Source organism: Pezoporus occidentalis, unplaced genomic scaffold (assembly GCF_034315485.1).
Source record: "Pezoporus occidentalis ecotype Australia unplaced genomic scaffold, CSIRO_AGI_Poc_V1 ctg32, whole genome shotgun sequence".
Classification (NCBI taxonomy): Eukaryota; Metazoa; Chordata; class Aves; order Psittaciformes; family Psittacidae; genus Pezoporus; species Pezoporus occidentalis.
The window spans coordinates 4,315,434-4,336,511 of NW_026915158.1; the positions used below are offsets into that span (position 1 = coordinate 4,315,434).

The 21,078-nt window shown below is 40.4% G+C and overlaps 1 protein-coding gene across 11 annotated transcripts in view; it reads right to left on the bottom strand.

Moving 5' to 3' along the window:
• The window catches only part of P2RY8 (P2Y receptor family member 8), a 51,375-nt gene that overhangs the window by 17,339 nt on the left and 12,958 nt on the right, over positions 1–21,078 (bottom strand). For 2 of the 11 annotated variants that reach the window (XM_062628694.1, XM_062628696.1), the window contains exons 1-3: positions 14,559–14,843; positions 12,806–13,032; positions 11,227–11,312 (exon numbers count right to left, since the gene is read on the bottom strand). The gene's annotated coding sequence lies outside the window, so the exon portion shown is untranslated. Of the gene's footprint in view, positions 1–11,090; positions 11,313–12,805; positions 13,033–14,558; positions 14,844–21,078 lie in introns of those variants that run through there. The other 9 variants (XM_062628693.1, XM_062628691.1, XM_062628701.1 and 6 more) reach the window with 7 other exon arrangements.

Genomic DNA, 21,078 nt, shown 5'->3' on the forward strand with positions numbered 1-21,078 from the left:
GCTTGAAACCTGGGCACTCATGAGACCTTGTCAAAAGGTTTTGGTTCCCTTTTTCACTCTCTTGTAGTGCCATAGATCTTGAAGGAGAATTGCTGCTGGGAAATCAATCCTTCAGTAGCAGCTATCTGATGTTTTGGCAGTGGCTGAAACATGACCGCAGGCCCCATAGCAGCCAGCTTCTCTTGTGACACCCCAAGGGTGCCCTTAGCTTCCAGCGAGTAGAGACAGGATGGTGCTTTTGAAAACACTGTGACACCCCTTCCTTGCTTTGGAGGAAGATCAGCACCAACTATTTTCTCACTTCTCTTTCTGAGAACAGCAGAGGTCATTTAATCTTTGCTACTACTTAGTTCCTAGCTCTGTTTTGGGACCTATGGCTCGTGCTAGTTTATGGAAGTTCAGGGGCTCAAGGCTGTCTGAGGGTTTTCCCACATAACTGCCAAGCCTATGGTCTCCCCAGCCCTGCTCGAATCAACTGGGGCTGGGGCATGGTTTATGCAGGTGCACTTGGTGGCTAGCCTGCCTTGAAGTGTGGCATCAGTGGAGATGCCCATCAGCATGTTTGAGATGGAGGCACCGACGCCTGTGATAGTCACTTAGCATTACAGACCTTGGAGGGTTAGTGCGGTTTGGCAAGCAAATGATGGAAAAAGCCACCTTTCTGAAACTCGCTCAGGGAACTGATGGAAACAGGCCCAAGTCTTTTTTATTTTAAAATCTCTGCAAGTATTTAATAAAAACGTAAAGGTAATGCAAATTCCAAGACAGCACCTTTAGTGTCCTTTCTTTTTCTGTGTGTGTTTCTCTGTTTCTTGCTCTGTCACACTGTCATACACAGATACAGAGAGAGAGAGGAAGAAAAGGAAAACAGAGTTTTAAGTTTTAAAATAAAGCCATTTTCTTGAGGAAAAGGATTGTGTATTATCTTACCATAAAACAGCCTAAAAAGGCAAAATAAATTCTCACACCCCCTTCTAACACCAGCCCGCCAGCCATGTGTGTGAGCAAAGCCATAGTGCTCTAACATCTCAGATGCCAAAGATAAGGGTGCAGAGATAAAAGATATCACATGATGTAGGGAAAGTTTTGCACAAGTTAGGACTAGCTGCTCAGTGCAGGTTCCTCTTTCAATTCTCTGAAACTCTTTAAAAAACATTATACACACACACACACACACACAAAAATTTCAAAAGCGGTTTCCTCAGTTCAGACCTCCCACCACTCCCACACCATCTATATAGATGTTACCTCTAAGACATACCATAAACTAGTCATAAAAGTCTCTTGTATTTGCACTGCATAGACTGACATAGTTTTTTGAGCATTTTGTTCTATCCTGTTATAAACTACCCTACATAAAAAAATGAGACTTGTTACTTAGTTCTGTTTACCTGTTTCTTTAATGTAAAAGAAATCTGTCCTTTATTTACCAAGACTAGTAGAAAGAAAAAGCACATAATAATTTATCACCTAAAACCTATCCTTTCTTTTTAAAGGTTATAAAATGACAACAGGACATATTTTTAAATGGTCACGGTAATCACAAGACTACTGTTTAGGCTGAACGTGTGTTTATATTGGTATCTTATTTTTAGATCACATCACATGACAACTCCTTGCCACTGCCATTTGTTTTTAGTTATAGATGAAATACTAATTTTTAAGTCTTCAGGAATAATAGGGTATACTTCAGTCTTGCTTTGTTCTTACTTGCTCTGCTGAAATTCATAATCTGACCAAAGCAAAGAGTGAACTACCTAGTTTGCATTTTATTAAATGTCTGGCTTTTATTTGCCTTGTAGCTACTGCCTTTTTTTTTTTTTAGTTTTGTTTTGTTTCTTTAACCAGCTACAGCAAAACAAGATTTAGTAAAGAAGCTCATTTTGGCCTAAGTCCTCAAAAATAATTAGGCATCCAAATATTTTTGAGGAATCAGTCCTTAGCAGTAGCACTCCCGACTGTTTTTCAAGCACCTTTCTGCAAAAGCAAAAGCAAGCTTGTCTCCTGCTGCCTGAACTGCCAGTGAAAAGGTAGCAACAGTACTTTCGACCAGGAAATCAGCATGTCAGTGACCTCTCTGCAATGGCACGGTAACCAAAACACTGTAACTTCCTAGATTAGCATAAGGATCCACCTTATTGAACATGCCTGTGTAAACATGGCTCTGGCACGCCAAGAGCACTTCCAAAGTACTGGGATAAATTGGGTTGATAACAACACCCACAACAAGCTTCCTCATTATCATTCCTACAGAAAGCCATGACAATAAAGACATTAAAATGTTATCAACTTCTCTGTATCTTTCTTGAGAAAGAGCCTCCTTGCAATAACAAGAGGTAGATGATTAAGAAGCAGGATTCTTCTAAGAGTTGACAAGACTGTAGGTGTATCCTTGAGGATGATAATCAGATTATCTTCAGTTCCAGTGGTCGCCTTCACTTGCTCAACGCCTTTTAAAAACTCACTTTCCTACTCTGATTTAATTTTCTTTTTTCTTTTACAGTGCCAATATATTTGCACTGCTCAGTTACCAGCTGCTGCTGGCTTAAGAAATAATACTGTTTCACTTTGTAAATGCTCCATTAGAAGGACAACAAGCAGCTTTTGAAATTGCAGGCACAGAACCTGCAAACTTGACAAAGCTGTCTGAAAAACCATACTTGCATGCTTATTCCAAGATGAAAACTTGCTGTACTACACTACCCATTTACTTGGATTTTGCATTCTCTTCTAGAATGCCTGAAGAAGTTAGATATGTTCTGTATACAGTTTTGTAGACAGTATTCATCTAATTAATTAACATTATTTTGCTGGTATCAGTGGACTATTTCTCATGGTTTATGTTTTTCCCAGACAAGGCATCAAGGTCTCTTAGGCTGTAATCTCTGCAAACCTTTCAATGACTTCTTGAAACAATGCAGTAAACTTGATGAAATCATTCAAAAATTGACAGCAAGCTCTTTAATGAGTGAGGTTTTGTGCTATCTTTTTGACTCTCCAGTTGAAGCTATATTGAAGGGACCATATTTGTCAAAACTGTGTTCAGGTATTTTTCTTTTTAAATTGACCACTACCTTATACATTAAATTATGATACCCAAATAATGAAACTTCCAAAATCAATTATCAAAATAGAAATTTCTTTCTTTACAGGTAGTGTTTTTTTCTGTCCAAACTATAATAATGAAATAATATCCTAAAGTGAAAATATCTCCATAAACTGCAAGGTAAAATAGGATTTTCTGGTTCTCAAATGACTGACAAACTCCTTGAGAACAGATATCCTATGCTTACACTGACTACATTTAACTGCTAAGAGGGGCAATTAGACAGGGAGATACCTAGGAAGCTGTTTTCCCCACTTTTAGGCCAGAGAAGCGGATTCAATAAAAATGAAAGCGGGTCTCATGAAGTTACAACATGGGGCAAGTTGGCCTCAGGGTGGAGACTAACGCTCATGGGACATACATGGAATAGTTTACATGTATCTCCTTGCCCCAGCCCAAGACGTCAGCTGTCTCTTGAGACATCCTGTCACTACTGGTATAACTAACTCATGTCAGTGGGCATGTGGACGCATCACTGTGAAAGACAGGGTTTGGGGAAGGTAGTATTTGAACAGGTTGGTTTAGTGCTGTGTGGTGGCAGATAGCAAGCAATACTTATACTTCTGATACAATGTGTGAGGTTGGCTTGTCAAAATAAAACAGTGTTAGAAAGATGAATGAGAAGACCATAAGATTCTCTGTGGTAAAAGCCTGACAAACCCCTAATCCTATGAAACTGGAAACTGTTTCCACCTCTTCAACCTTACCTTGCTTTCCTGATGAGAAGCTATTTGAAAATTTTCTTGGCTTTCATATTCCCAGTTGGCTGGGAAGATGCATAGATCAACTTATTCACAGACTGTAAATGAACAAGAAAAGCCTGAGTATCTAAGAGATTGCCTATGAAAGAGTTAAGAGGAAGGGAGGAGAAATAAGGAAGTAGTGGTTGAAACAATTTGCTTTTAAGCATGCAAAGTGAAAAAAGACTTGCTAACATTTTAAGCAGTGTATAAACAACACAGGAGAGCCCCAGACTAGGTGGGTTTTTTGTTTGTTTGGGGTTTTGGGGGTTTTTTGTTTTTGTTTTTTGTTGGTTTTTTTTTCCTAGGGGCATTCAGAGTCATTGGAAACTATAATGGAAACTTCAGAAACGGAAACTCTGCACACTTTTAGCCAAAGAACAAGCACAGGTTTCTCACCCACCCTGACTGAAACATGAAGTGAAGATGCTATTTCTAATAATGAGCAGAGGGGTTGGTTTCCAAACCCTTCCAGTGTAGAGCAGCACCATTTTTTTTCTACCGAGCTATTTAATTTGAGGTCTATTGGATCAAAAGTGTATAAAACAGAGCAAGTGCAGTAAAGTATTTTACCTTGGGGCTTGCCAGTAAGGACAGCTGGACTGTCAGTGTCACAAAGACAAATTAAATCTGATTTGCAAAGAGCATTTATGTACTCTGTAATTATGACCTAAGAATGCTATGATGGCTTTTTAGAAATTATGCTGAATTTGGCTGTCTCTTCACTGGGGAAGTACTCTTGTCATTTGTCATCATCGGAAATAGTGATTCAGCAATAGTACAACCTTTGTAGCCCTAACATAGCAAAACAAGCTCTAACACGAAAGTCACTGTGTCTTGCAGATGTCTTGCAGGTGTTTAAAAAAGTTCTGTCATTTACAACTGTCTGTACTTAGGGCTAAATGCAACTCTCTGTACACAGATTGCCAGTTTTGGCACCATGTTTCATCAGCGTGAGTGGTTGTGGAAGAGGATTTCGATTGAGGGTGGTTTAGTATTTATTTATTTCATAAGTGAAATAAATGTGAATAAAATTAATATAAAATAAATAGTTAAAACTGAAAACATTTCATCTTGATCTTCAGTGTTATTTAGTAGTTTAATTGCTGCAGGCTTTATTTTCTGCTTCTATATAATCCCATTTAACACTTGCAGATGAAGCAATAAGACAGCACCTAACAGTCTGTAAGATTTTTATTTACCAGCATCGCTGCGAGTTATCTATCTTCACTGCCTTTGATGGCTACACATCGAGAGAATTTAGCTTCGACTCAGATCTCAAAAAAGGAAATAAGCACCCACAGTATAGTCTCTACAGCACGTCTCCCTCTCTGAAGGAGAGCACTGAGGCATTATGTTGACACAGAAAGCACAGACTGAATCTATTTCAGGGGAGGTTTGGATATTTGTCTTCTTCCCAGAAGAAAATAAAAGAGCACAATGGCACTGGGCTGCAGAAATGGAAGGTGAGGGCTAGGACTCTGTGGACCACTGTGGGGATAACACGCACTGAGAGGCTGGACCAGACAATGCTTTCTATGAACCAGAAACAGCGTAGGCTGCCTCGACTTAAAAGTGAAAGACTCTGGGTTTTCAGTACACCTTCTTACCTGTCAAATGGAGTTTGTGGGTGGGCATGTGAGCTCATCTGCAGGGGAAGAATGTGATGTGGGAGAACCCAGAAAGGTATGTGGGAGTCCTGGGTGACTGTCAGCTAGAGCAGGCACTTCCACTTGTTCACTTTATCATTAATTTAAAAGCAAGAATGTAAACAAAACCCAACTATTGAGCCCAGCTGCTGTTCAGCGTTGTTTGAAAAGCATCTTTGGTCTGTATTCACACATCTGTATTTCCCCTCTCTCCCTCAATAAATGTGGAGGTGTTGGTTAATTCTAGCCAAACTTGGTAAGTTTCTGTGCAGTGCATCAAAATATTTTCCCATTGGATGAAAGCTTGAGATTCAGACATTTATACTTCCACCTAATCTTTTTTGGTCCATTTCCCTGGTTTCTCCAACTGCACATAGTTTCCTGTGTGTCATGGCTGTTATAACTCAAGAGAAGGTCGCAGACGTGTAATGACAATAATGACAAACTTCACTATATAGTAATCTACTGTAACTCACAGAATTGTAGAAAGAAAATAGGCAGGAGTTTTCTCCTACCCACAGGGAGATTGTTGCTGCTATCTTCCCTTTTGGAAGAGTCTCATGCTAACTGCTCAAAATGCCTTTTGCATGTCCCTTTTTCAGCCTGGGATCAAAGCAGTAACATTGTAGCTCAGAATAAATGGCAAAATAATTCATGGGGTTACAAAAACTGGTCTGCAAATTCTACACCAAATCCTGGTTGACTCAGAACATGACATATCCAATTTATAAATGGGCCAAGACCCAGTGAATACCTCTTCCCTTGAAGGCAACAGGAAGCAAGAACATTTAGCATTTGTCTCTCTTGGGCCCACAGCTGGACACAAAAATACCTTTGAAACAGAAGCATGGCTTTTTTTTCTAGTGAATATTTTGGTCAATTCTTTGTGAACAAACCCTTACTTATTCATTTCTTTCTTTCAGATTTACTGGAAAAGTTTAAGCTGATGATATACGGAAGGTGAGAACTTTTTCCTTGCTGAAGCAAGTGGGGGTAGAGGAGCATTTGCAGGTATGGCATGTTGGTCCGAACCGTCTAATTGTTGGTAATGGCAAGCTGCAACACAATTTTTTTTTTTTTATTTCAAACATGAAAAAGTCAAACCCCAGGTTCCCCCACATTCTTTAGAAGTAAGCAAAGATGCTTCTGACCACCTATTTTTCCTTCTACACTAGTGCCAGAGACAAGTCAGAGCAGCCAGAAGAGCAGCCACAACTAAAGGAGCCGGTATTTCTGCAGTACAATTTGTCTCTCTTTGCTCTCCTCCTACTGACTGGCATAGGAATAACCTCTCCACATGCTGGTGTTCCCTGCATAAAATGTGATCACCAGACACTGATATGAGAATCTTCAATGTTAGTTTTTGCAGTACTGCAGCAGCAAAAACTGGGAGGTGCTGGGAATCCCCCCCACTCAGTGTAAGCATTTTCAAGTCAAGGATAGACCAACCATCTCTGTTATTGATATCCAGATCAGTTATGATCTCTGCCTCTGTCATGTGGGATTAATTGTGTACTCATGTAAGGCACACCACAAACATGAGCAAGAATAGTCATGTGAGTCGAGCAAAATTATCGGACTAGTATAACTTGTAAAGCTGCGCCTTGTCCTGTTATTTTCTCTAAGTGTTGTTGATGGAAAACATTTTATTTAAAAAACTGAATAAAAGTATATTGCAAGTATATATTGTTTTAAATCTTAAACATTTAACATTGTGAAAACATCTCAGTGATGAATTTGGGACTATTTTATCCACCAATGCCAGATTTACATCTCTGCATTGCAGAGAACTGCTGAGATTATAAAAGCCAGAGACCTAGCAGGAGACCTTATTCTTCACCCTCTTAGAGGTGTTAATGATATTTTTATGCCCCATGGGAGAAACGTGTGAATTAGAAGGCACATCTTTCAGTGAAAAAGTGGGTTCCACATATTTTCTTTGACAAGCATGTGCAAATTTGGGTCATGAATTGGGCTGATAAAGAGATGAATAAAATGTACAAGGCAGATTAATCGAACTTCAGGGCTTGATCTTGCTTCTGCTTAACTCCGCATCATGTTCTTGTACTAGCAGCCAGCTTGTGCTATCTGCAGTCACAGATAAGCTGCAAACTTTTTGACTAACTATGCATTTCTAATGACCACAACAGCTCTGATTAGTTTGCTGGTTACTTAAGCACTGTGTAACAGATCATCAGCTTTGCAGAGCCCTGGGATTGAGGGGAGGGGAAGATGTCCCTTACAAAAATATCTTTTCTTTTCCCTTCCTGTCAAAATACACTGCTCATGTACCTCAGGAGGGTCACTGCTCTAGCAGCGTGGAGAAATGAACAGCAGAAGAGACTGTGAACCAGAATTTCATCACCGGGTTCCCCAGGTTGCTTTGCAGTTTAATCATCCTAGTAGTGAAAAGCTGAAAATCAACAAACTGCCAAGCATCTTACAAGTCAGCTGGCTGGAAAATGGACAAGTTTAAGCCTGCTCATTTCCATTTGATCTGTGCTGAAACCAATACCCTCCCAGCAATTTTCCCAAAGGCAAAATACCCCATCAGAAATATCTAGATGTTCTAGATCTTCATTGTTCAATGACTGAAGTGCGCTATGCCCTACGTACAATGCACTGTTCAAGCTCTTGTCCTCAATGCCAAATAAATAATTTATTTGTAGGCATTTTTGTGGCATCCAGTGTTGTGGCATTAAAGTGCTTCAAAAAAACCCACAAATTTCTACTTTGCAGCCTTCCTGTAATATGAAGATTATTTAACTCCATGTTACAAACAGGAAAGTGAGGAATTGAGACCTTGAGTTGCCTAGGATCTGATTTCTAACAGCATGTGGTATTACATAAAATTTTACTGCTTCAAAGCCACATTTCTATTGACTATATCTGGGTCTGTACATAGTCAATACTTCTGCAAGTCAGACCCAGGTGTTTTTTAATAAGCATTTGAAAATGAGGAACTCAGAGTTGTTGGCTGTTTCTGAAAGCTTAACGCCTTGAAGGCAGATCTGAAACAGAATTTCAGGCTCTGTAAAATGAGTGTCACATGGGTGGAAAGATTAAGGCATCAATGAGGACTTAGGTGACTCATAATGGGATCTGAAACAGTCAATGATGAGGAATGGTGTGCAGCCAGCACTCTTCACATGCCACATATATAGGTCATCTGGAGGAGACTATGGATGAGCCTTGGAAACATGAAGACTTGGGGAAAAGAAATCTTAGTGAGTCTCACAGAGCATCCTCTTTCTTGCAGGAAAACTACTGGGAGACCTGAGCCTGGAACCTCTTCTTGTTGAAGGTTCCTTTTATGAAAATTCCCTGTTGTCTTTTCTTTCTGGGGACTGAATATAATTTACTACAATATTTTAAGATGGTTGATAGAAGATAAGCATTTCCCTTCCCTGTCTAAGTAGTAGTGGTTAGTCAGGAAATAGATGCCTCAAGTTGCCTCCCTAGTCTGACCATGGAACTTGTTATCTGCGCAGGAGATTGTTTTAACCACAAAACTGCTAGGTACTGCCCATGTTTAGCATCAAAGATGCGCAATAAAAAACTTGTTGATATAATAACTCAGGGAAAGATGAAGATGCCATGCAGGAGGGCAAGAGAATCTCCAGCCTTGTGAAAGGGCAGTCACCAGCTGTAAGGTAGTGGACATGGCTTTGGTATCTGCTCTTTAGATTGAACTTTGGGGTTATTGAGTGACTACTTAATGTGAAATAGTGTCCTCGAAGATAAGACTAAAGATGAGGTCTTTTGCCTTCTAACTGAACAGTATTTCAGGCATCTGCTTTCCTTTTGCCCAATGACCATTGCTTGCTCTTCAACTGGTCAGGTGAAAATCAGCCCAGATTGTGGTAACTAGCTTACTCTCTGGCTAGCAAGGAAGAAGGTGGATAAGGCTTTAAATTCTTTCCAAAGAGAGTCCTGAATGTACATGCTCTTCCTCCCGGGAAAGTACTCTAGAGGAGGAGTTACCCTATTTCCTACCCTTGACTGTGTTTTGAAAGAAAGTAGTTGTATTTCTAAAGAAGAAACATAGTCTTATTGATGTGCTTTAAGCATGCTCCTTACCAGCACTGGAACAGCTCTCTGAGTCTCAATTGACGAAATCCAATTGCTCTATAATTGCAATGGATATCTGCTTATACTTGTCCTTAAGTATCTTAAGTACTGCTATCTTAAGTACTGCTATCTTATGTTATGACAAGCAATTACTAGGGCATAATTCCCCAGTAGTCAGAGGCTGCATGAGAATTGTCCCCAGTTGAAACCGAAACTCTGAAGTTCCATGCCAGCTCCATTTCTTGTGTTTCTCATGCATTCTTTTCTTATGGAGGTGCCCTTTTCTCGGAATCACACAAGACCTTCAGGCAGAATCAGTGGCAGAATCTCATTTCTCAGGACATCACTCAGTAACCAGTCTACTTTGCCTTTTCCTGTAGTTCTAAATCTCAGTCAGCATGTGTTCTCCAGCAGCAAGTAGATGAGACCTGATCAAGGAGACAGGAAAAGGCCTCCCTCTGAATGGGCTGTTGATTGATTTTTTTTTGTGCTGAAGTATTTTTCTGTACTATTTACTCTTAGGAGACCGAGGACTGTGCCGCATGCACAGGGGAAATGTTACTACATAAAGAGTATGTCAATATTAGTAAATCAAATGCTGTCAGAAGCTGAGCTCAGGCCATGAAATTCAATCCCTCAAGCTGTTACATTTCTGGCACAGTTTTGTTTTACACTAACTAATGCTCCCTCAAACAACTCTGTGCTCCACACAGCCATCTTGTGTAGTTTAAGAGTTATCATAGACCAAAGACCAGTCCCAAAAAGGAGCTTGGATGTACCCATCATGTTTAAGAGGCTGAGAACAGTTATTACAGTTATGTCAAATAAGCTAAAAAAAACCAACAAGGTGTGACTGGTCTCAGCAAATGGATGTAGTGCAAAATTACTGTTGGACAAGACCATGTTTTCTTTCTAGACCACTAGAGGGTGCAGACAAACTTACTTTGTCTTGAAGATTTTATTTTTAGGTTACAGAGACCTGAATATTGCAGGTTTTTCACAAGAGTATTTGAGGAAAAAAAGCCGAAGGGATCATGCCTTGCTGTCCTCTAAAAACCCACTTACGTTATCTGTAGCATGTAAAAACCAGTCTGCCTTTCTCCTGCTAACCACTGTCCTGACACCGCTCTCAGTCCTCATTTACCTCGATTTCATACTACCAGTTTTCCTCTTCTCTCATTTTTTTTTTCTTTCCCTCACCATTTCTGTTCCTGCTTATCCACAGTTTCCTATCCTACTTCCCACCATCCCCCTGTGTTCCAGGAAGATTTCCATTTGATCCCTGCACTGCTTGACTCTGACAAGAGGAAGTAACAAAAGTAATGAAGGCTTATTCTCAGCCTGCTGAGCCATTGTAGCCAATAAGTGGGGTCTACTCAGTGTACCCAGGGTCCTAAGAGAACAGAATTTTAATTGAGATGATTTAGAGAATCTCAAATACTGATCATATTTTTGAGAAGTTGAGGGTGAGGGGGAGAAAGGAAAAGTCTTTTCAAGATTATTCCTTTCTTTATGCTTACTCACCTACTCAAAGCAGAGGCTTGTGTTCTTGAATATTCCCTTTTTGCCTCAGCAGTTCCCTCATACAGCTAAACTCTGCATGTAACATCCTGCTACAGAGAATGCAAAACTTTTCATCTTAAGTGTTGATCAGACTTACAGGCTGCTCCCTAAGGAATTTGTCTCGATGTGGTCACCGCTGATGTTTCCGTGCTGCAACAGATCAGATTTCCTCTATGAGTAGAGCTTCAGAAAGGACCAAAGAAAAAACCTTTTAAGAGTCAGTTGTTACCAAAATAAAAGGAGTACATCTAAAGATAATGCTGAACAGTGACAAGAACTGATAACATTGCCTTTCATGGCTTTAAAACACAGTTCACTAGCTGTAAAACGTATCTGTGCAGGATCACTGAAGATGCAAAATATCCACATCTGAAGATGAAGAGAATGGAAAAGGGCACATACATTTTGGTGACTTGATATATTCCCTTCTTACTTTAGCAGATCTGAATCAGGTGCAGTGTATCTGATAGTACGTAACCCTAGCTGCTTCATCATGACCGTACGAGTGTGTAATTTCTGTTGTTATTTCAAGACTTAATGAGCAGTTCAGAGAGCGAGAATGTGAGCACAAAATTATTTTCAATTCATCAGCTGCTGAACCTGAATTCCTTATGCGGTAGCGTGAAAATGTAACAGAAATGTGTAGCTCTTGATGGACAAGCTTATAGATGCCTTGCCCCAGCCTGATTGACTCTTGAGCCCTCATCAGTCTGTGCAATATCAATGAGATGTCAATGTTACGGTATCAATGAGAGTTAAATACAGCATTTAAAAACCTGAGCTGTTGCATGAAGCACATACAGATTTCTCTCTCTCTTCCTCTGTCTGAGTATTTGGCTTTATTTAAATATTCAGCAACACTGAAATGTAAGACTACCAATGGAAAATTTCCGTAAGGACAGAAGTCTTCAGATCAAAAATGTGTGAAAAGAGACCAGATCAAACTGACATTACCAGATTCAAGGATGTAGAAAATGAACCATGTGGGATATTTCTCATTGTTTAGGGTGTAAAATTAGACAAAAATTGGATTATATTACCCATTTTAAACCTATTTTAAAATAACAGCCCTAATTCTCAGGCTAAGAGACCCTCACAGGTTTCTGGCATATAAATAGTAAGCCCAGGAGGAGCACCAACTTGACCTTCCCATTCAAGAGCTGGCAGTAAGAGTAAACAAGCCCAAACAACAGTTCCAAAGACATTTACTTATAAAATGAGCTCATTTCATCCAGGAACTTTTAAGGCAGTAGTCAAGGGTCAAACATTCCTGTTTCTATAAAGTCATTTTTCAAAGAAGAATCTCCTTTTGCACTCTGTGAAAAACATGAGAACACTGTCAGTAAGTATGCCTGATATTAAAAACATCCTTCTGTCCATTTGGAGGCTTTGCAAGCATTAGTTGTCAGTGTTCGACCCCCCTGTACTTCTGCTTCAAAACAACCTTTTATCTGGAAACTATGCAAATATCAAATGAAGTTGTTAGGTGGCAATATGTGTGCAAAGTGGAAGAGAGCACTGTGAGAAGACATTTGAAATCACCTAAGTTGACCCTTTTTGCACTTACAGTTGTCAGAGAGAGCAAAATCATCTGCAGAGGCAGAGTTGAGCCAAAAAGTTGAACCCAAACCCACCCTGGAAGTCAGAAGGTGAAAACACAGTTTCAATAAATGTACCTCAAGTGATGCAGAAGCAGTGGGTAAGCTGCTGGCTGGTGACAGGGGAGGCCTGGGTTCAGGTCTTTGCTCTTCCCCCACAAAGCTGCTGAGTACTTTTCCTTGGGTTGTACCTGTGCAGTAACTGGGAAATGTGACTGCAGGATGAGTAGACACACTGTGGCCAATTTTCATTCAGGGGGCCGTAGCATAGGCTTCAAGTATTTAGCAGCTAAGGCCATACAGAACTCTAAGGAACAGCAGATTGTTTAGTACTGACACTCAAACTGAGAAGACTAAGGCTGATGCAAATGCATCAACCCTTGCCATATCTTCTTCCCTAGCAGGATGATGACAGGCTCTCTAGCTGCATCTAAACTGACGTATAGCTCCTTGAAAGGGAAGACCTGGGATTCTTGATCAGATTGCCTTCCCTGGGGAGCTGCGAAAACCAGGGCACAAGTCTCGCATCAACTGGGATTCATCCCAGTTCCTCATCTGCAGGTGACAATGACAAAACTTCTCATAGTCTTTTAAGGGTCAAATTCATTACAAAGGTTCAAGTGCTACCATAGTAGCAATCTCACAGGGAAGGTGGTGGTGACTTAGAAATGAATTCCAAACCTTGATAAGACTGATGTGTCTGAATCAAACAAATGCTCATGAAAACCTTAGCTATATTCTCCCCACCACTATGTATAAAATCCAGAGAGTGTTTAAACCAAACAGTGAGCACAGTCAAGGAGCCAATGTCCAAACATCAAAACTGATTACAAGCAAAGACTTAAAAAAAATCCAAATGCTAAAACCCTGAATCTCCAGTATATGATTTCACAAAGGGATCCTCATGGCACATACAATTTCACTTTCTGTAGGGCAACCTGATGACTGCACATTATTACAGTACTTGCCCTACGGATGGCTATTTTATGCTTGTTTCTGAACTATTAAAGAAAACTTCACACAAATAAGCTCTCTCTCTGTCTATTGAGACAACAAATGCAGTATGCAAGAGTGCATTGTGTTACGAGACTTCCTTCTGGTGCCTGTCTTTCTAAGTTCAGTTTTTATGCATCAAAAGACCCCGATGAAATTACATCGTTCTATGATACGGTTCCACAGTCACTTCTGAATGTATGTTTGGTTGCTGCAAACCTGAGGAACGGTCTCAGGATGACTATAATGCGTGACTCTGCAATAGCTAAAGATAGATATCAGGTTCAGATTTACAAATAAAACTGGACCAAAATTATCAGGTGGGGTTTTTTTCCTTTTATTTTTTCTCCTCCCCAAATATATAGAAGCTCATTCTTCCTCCTTTTAAAAATAGTATCTTTATAGTGTTTCAAAATATGACTTCAGTGTTGACGATAATACGAAGACACACTAAGATTTTTATTACTCTCCTTACTAAAGCAAATTGTACACCTGAGAACCTCTTATTTTGATGCTGGTTTGTGCAGAGTAAACTCCTTATGTCTGGCAGTAAGAGTTTTCTTTCTTTTTTATGGCAGTATTTGCTGTAATAATTCTAATTGTATAATATATTTTTTCGCTAATATTGCTCAATTAGTAACCCATGCAGTTCTTTAGTTCTACAGCTTACAGTCATCTGGCAAAAAGACACACATGTACTTCTTGGATTGCAATGAACTTTGTTCCCCCTTCAGATGCAAGTAATAGGAAGGAGATCAAATCAATCTTGGCTGAGTCTGACTCCACTGAAAAACAATTCTGAATAAACACTCAAGAAATGAAAAACTGTACTCCTTACCTGGTCTGGGATGGACAGTGCACCTTGAAAGCCTCTTAAATGACAGAGAAGAATTAGAAATAGTTGAAAGTTTGTACTCATCCAACCACAGGGCTCAGGAAATGACCACGTATTTTGCAATGATTAACTCCTTCCTCACTTCTTTTTCAAGTACAGTAAAAAAAAATCCATCTTACCCTTCCACTGCAGTTTGGTAACTAATGCCATGCTCTACACATGATTTCTGTTTCATATGCAGGTGGCCAGAGGATGTGATTCTGATCACCTCCATGGAAGAGAGAATTTACAGTGTCTTCAGCATAACTGTGATGAAGTACATTTTACTGTTGAGTAAAGCTTACGAGATGAAGTGCAGAAATGACTCAGTAATGGCTTGGGCTCCTAACTCTCATTTTTAGAAGAGGCTTAGAGCAATATTCTCAACATGACTTCAGTGCTGTGGTGCCCAACAGAGCAAGAAAAATAACAACAAACTTATTTAAAGGAGCAGCATCCATTGCAGTCTGAACAGGCATTGTATGTACAGTGCATACAGTGATTCTGTTATGCATAGGCGGTCTCTAGGGGAAAGACAGGAATGGCTAAACATCAATAGCTAGGTCCTGGGTGCATAAAGACCCTTCTACCATAAAAATGTGTTCCCCTTTGCTGAACATATCTGTTTGACTGAAAGGCATTTCTGAACCTAAGCACTGTTTAAAACCATTAGCCTGGAAACTAGTAAAGGCCAGTTTCACACAAGAGTACAGGTTGCCTTTGGGGAGCAGGCACCTTCACACTGAACCCAAAGCGACATCCAGGCTCTCTGCATGCAGGTGAAGGGGAAAATGACACCCCAAAGTGGATTCCATCCATCAAGCCAGCAGGATGAGAAATAAAACACTTCTAACGATGCAGACTGTAACAATGAAGACAGATCTGTGTTTTGTACCCTTCTCCTGTTTTTACAATTTAGAAAGCAAGCCCTGGACATAGGTATACATGTGTCCTTTCCACAGCCTTGAAGTCTCTTCACGTAGGCATGTGTGTGTTTTATTTTAAAAACCTTCTGGGGGAGGGAAGTGTTACTGACTGAATTTGGAATATTGGTAGAGGAAGAAAGAATAGAAATGTCACCAACGTGCACTTTCATACAATAGTTTCATACCTCAAGCACACAGCTATGATGGTTTGGGTTTAGTTTTCTGTTTGAGAGGACCTAAATCCATGTTTTGGGTGTAAAGTCATCAAAAGTCCACAGAAGTTAGAAGATGTAGGGATCTAGTCCATTCTTCTCAGCAAAGCTGAGCCGACAAAGTAGGATGTGTCAGCAAGCCTGTGCTCCACACACTTTTCCGTGGGAGAGGCTTTGTATGAACAACATTAAGGGACTTCAGTAACAAGGACCAGAGTTCAGCATTATCCAGATCTTGATGGATGGTGGATTTCAGAAACAGCTTTATTCTTAGCTTAGTACTACGTACAAGACCTGGTGTCTCAGATCTTGGATTCCACTCAGCAGAGTGGTCCATATTCATCAAATGATGCAACTTGCAGCCTTGTGCTTAGGCATTATCCCAGAAAGTGGGAATGGGGAGCCTGAATCTGATCAGACTGAAGGGTCTCAACTGCCTGGGTCAGTATTCTGGATTACTGCACCATGGGTGGCTAGGACCACATTCCCCAGAACTGCGCACAGCCACTATGCGGAGATCGCTGCTTCATCCACCTGTGTTTGGGAGGGTTCAGGCTCCTCTGGGCAGGCAGACACCATGTGGTGCTTCACCCTCCCCCAGATGACACCCCTGAGACACCTAACGACAGCAGACCTTATACCTCAGCCTCTAGAGCTTCTCAGAATGTGGAGAGACCTCATGTTTGGGTTATCTGAGACAGGGGTGAGGTTTTCTCACCTAGCTGTGGTCATTTGCACTACATATGTCTACACAAGGGAAAATCATTCAAGGTACTCCTGAATACAGGCAATGGAGATAAACCTTTGCAAGGCTCTTTATCTGGGAGTTTTAACAGCTAACTAAGAGTTACTTTCGCTATATATATATATATATATATATATATATATATATATGCATACTTGTATAATTCTTTTATGCAATCAAGATTTTCTAAAAACAATTAAATCCTTATTATCTTGAAGTTAAGTTCTTCCATTGACTTCCTAGGGATTATTTCCAGTAATAATGACTCCTATGGCATGCTCCTGAGAGATACTGAGGAGTGTTATCTTCACTTGGTGTTCATCCTTTCGCAGTCTACCACAAAAATAACAGGATCCTCAGTGTAAGCAGCTGCTTAGTTGTTTTTCTGTAATGGAGGCCAAAACATTTGGGTGATTCCTCAAGCTAGGGCTATTTATTAAATAGCTTCATATACAGAAGCATAAGGGAGTTTTACATAAAATGTGGTTGCAGGCCAAAGACTCGAGTTCTTCTTGCCTCGACTCCTCTCACTTTCACATACAAAAAATGAATCAACTGTCAGTCTTTGTCAGCTGCCAGAATTGCTTCTCACCATGAGCCTACAGGTAAACAGGAAGGAGTTTCAGTCTCACAACCTCAAAGCATGCAAAATATATTGAATCAGACCTCCTAAAAACTAATGAGATTTGGTTTGATTCTTAGGTTGGTATTTTGGTTGATACTTTTTTAACAGCAGTCTTTTTTCAGTTCAAATAGAAGTGCAGCTTTTTTCCACCATTTGATCCTTAAGACTACAGATATTTAAAATTTTACAAATTTTACACCTTACCATTTTTAAATAAATTTTTCTTTCTAAAACTGGGGAAAGGGACTTTCAGAACAAAAAAAAAAAAAAAATCAGCATTTAATTTTGGAAAAAAAATATGCAATTTGGCAGTCTGGGAGTACTATATAATATAATTAATATAAGCAGGCATTAATGCTGCTCTACAATATACTATGGTATCTCATATAATAATGAAACGAAAGTTTATTATTATTATCATCATGATCATGATCATCACCATTTTATTATTATGAGGAGCAGTACTATTACAAGGTAATTTGACAGGACTCATTTCACCATGTTAAAATTTCCTCAGAAAGCAAGTAGATAAACAAAGCATCCCTCTAAAGACTAATGACATCTTTCAAAATTATTATGAGCAATGATGTGAATTTTTACAGATCAGTTTCTTTTAGGTGAAGTTCTAGCTCGCTGTAAGTCCATAGTCGGCTTCTTACTGAGCTCGGTAGGGTCATGAATGACTCAGTAGGGTCATGAATTCATCTTGCGAGTCCTCCCAAGAGCTGTCTCAAGCAGTCTTTGACTATTTGGGTTCCTGCCTTTCTTGGTAAGAATCTGCACTTTGCCTGTATTCTCCTAGGAGATGGGGACATGACTTTTGTGTGAGACATTTTACACTACTTTGGTAGTATTTTAGACTTTTTTATTTTTTAATGTGATGTTAGAAAGCTCCTCAGTTTATCTCTAGTGCAGAGATCTTCCTCTAGGGCAAATCTGCACCAACCTTGAGGGCCACCTGAATGTGGCTCTGGCTCCTGGTGACCAGAGGAAGCAGGCACAGACTGGGATCTGATTTGCTCAGGGCCTTTGCTTTGCTTGAGATGGGCATTCCATTGCCTGGGGGAGCATTTCAGTCACTGCAGCATAGTGTCAGGATCTCTCCAACTAGATCTGTTCTATCACATCCAGGGAAACTTCCTACATTTTACATTGAGGTTTACATGTCCTGGTTACAGGGACACACCTGTACAGGGAACTTTGAGACCCTGTACATCTCCTCCCCCTTCAAACACACTCACACATGCCCCTTGGTTTCTGTGCAACACTGGAGGCACTCTCCAAATGAGACTCATGGCACGTGTTTTCCTTGCAGTCTGAGCAAGGGCTCCTGTGCTGTGTGGAGTAGGAACAGGTGAGTGAGACATTACTGCAAGCAAGGGATACAAAAATGGGGACAAAGAGAGGGAGAGTGATAACAGATGGCAGAGGGGAGTGAATACTCTGTGATGGGCAAGGGGGTGGGAGAAGCAGGGGAGCAGGGAAAAGAGCCTTAGGTAGGAGTAGGAAGAGAGCACAGGTTCTGACCTGGCACTCTGGCATGCATCAAAGTGCAAGTTCAGCTGCAGAATTTGTCTTTCCTATTCTATGCTGTATAAAATATTGAATTACTCTCTGCGCAGATTGAATCTGCAGTCTGGTGACTGGTGACTCTTCTTGGGAAAGAGGTGATGATTGGATCGAGAACCAAGAGGTGCCTCAGTTTCCTGCTGTTGAAACTAAACCCCACTCTGTGAAGCACCAGCGCTCTGCTTCCAGGTCTGTGGCTGTCACCTCACAGCACCCCTGTGAATCTAGCACTGACATTTTTAGAAAAAAAAAAACCTCAAATAAAAAGATGCATTTGGACTGAAAATGAAATCCTCATCAGCACAAAATACCATACACATTTTTGATTCATTAAAAATTCTTGACAATTTTATCCATGATCCTCAGTATGCCAGGGGTTTTAAGGTGTTGATCACTGTCATTGCAGGTTTGATCACTGCCTGCATTGCAGACTGCAGTGAAGTGCAGCAGTACACAAGCTTTTTCTGAATAAAACCACCTGCATAGCACAAAGTGGCTAGAAATGTATCTTGAATTGACTCAGCTTCAAGAAAACTAACAACTTTTTTTAAAAATCATTTAGAAAACTCTGTGCTTGCTGGCTGATCGCTGGTCTGACTAACATTGACTACTAGGCAGATTTCAGTTTGATAATCCTGACACTCAGTCAGACTTTAAAAGTGACTTCTCCTTGCTATTATGTCTATTTCAGGGTATGATCCCCATATAAGTGGGTCTCCCTTAATTTTCCCAGGCAGTGTAAAAGGGACATTAAAGATCAAAAAAGAAATAAAGCAGGGATCAGAGTTTTTTCCTTTGTATTTAATTATCGGGGCATTTTTCCACCAGTCATATGAAGTCCAATTATGTTTGTCATTTGTCTTGCTAAAGATGTATTTAAATTTCAACCAGCTTAAGGACTGGACTCAGGAGTAAGCACCTCAGGTTCTGTTTCTGTGGGACAAGGGTTTGGAAGAGGCAGGATTCAGACCTCAGTCCGTTGGGTTATTGCATTTTGCAGAAAGAACTTTCTCCCTTACAGAGACAAGGAGAGTGGTCAGGAGATTGAGTAACTTGGATTGGAGGAAAATGCACTCACTTGTTGCTGTTTTCCAAGCACCTGCTTGAGCTGGGGCCCCAAGATTAGAGAGAGGATACTCTCTGCTGACATGGCCACACACCCATTTCTCTGAAGCCTTCCCAAAAGCTGGGTTAGCTCAAGAGGCAGATCCCTATGGTTCTGCAGAGGGTCTGGTGGTCCCTCTACAGTCTTATGTTTGAAGCAATTGAGCATTGCCTCATATTTCCTAGGAGAAGCTAGTAAGACCACTTCAACTAAAGTTTTCCCAAAGAGGTGTGGACATACTCTTGGCCTCAGTTTCTGGAAGCATGCCTTGAAGTACCTGGGGACCGACCAACTGAAGTCAGTAGGGTCAAAAACTCTGTTTCTAGGGATATATAAGTTCAGCAAAACTTCTGCTGGTGGTCATCAGGGTTGTTTGGTTACCCCAGTCAGAAGCAAGGCTTGTTTCCTGCCAGACCTCAGCCAACTCAGACATTTGAGTGACTGATCGGCAGACTGGCAGGAAACCAATGTTTCCTGTCTTCCTGTTCCCTGATTAACCATGCTTATGGATATATCACTGAATGGACTGGGTTGGAAGGGACCTTTAAAGATAATCTTGTCCAACCCCAAATGAAGGACATGCAAGTGTGAAGCCTTTCTTCAGGCTGTCTGACTTCCTAGTTCCTTGTAACTGTGCTCTCTAATTCTTGGACAAAACAGGCAGAAAAATTGCCAGCTCCTGTAAAAGTCAATGCACTCATCTTACAGAAGTATTTTTTTTGTGATTAAAAATCATTGCTTTTTAATGCTTTGGGTTTGTTTTTGCTTTCTGTTTTCAACAACAGAAGTGTTTCTGTTTTGTTTTGCACCTATTTGGAAAATGGGATTTTTCTGTTGTTTTTTTTTTTTTTTCCCAGATGTAGGGTGTGACAAACCACATCAGTTATCAACTGGCCAGCACCAGTGATTCCACCTGCCAAGGCAGAGAGACTGTGACCCAGGCCTTTGAGAGGACCTAGGACTAGGCCCACCTGGGAGGCAGGAGAGTCTCTTTCTTTTATGTGTAAAAGGGTTGTTTTTCAGACGTTATGTAAGGCATCCTATTTGTCTCTAACTTCTCACTGATTACAAACGGATTACAGGAAGGAAGCACTCCACCCAGTTTCTTAATTTATCATGCACCATTGCTTAAAGGTGTCATCCATGTCTCAACAGAAATCTGTTTTCCCCCTTCTTTTTAATAAAAGGGGGAAAAAAAAGAAAAAAAGGCAGATAATTTTACTGCTCATTAATAATTGATTGTATGGCAGTTGCACCAAGAAAAGCTTTTGATGTTTCCAGCCACACATTAGCGAAGAAATT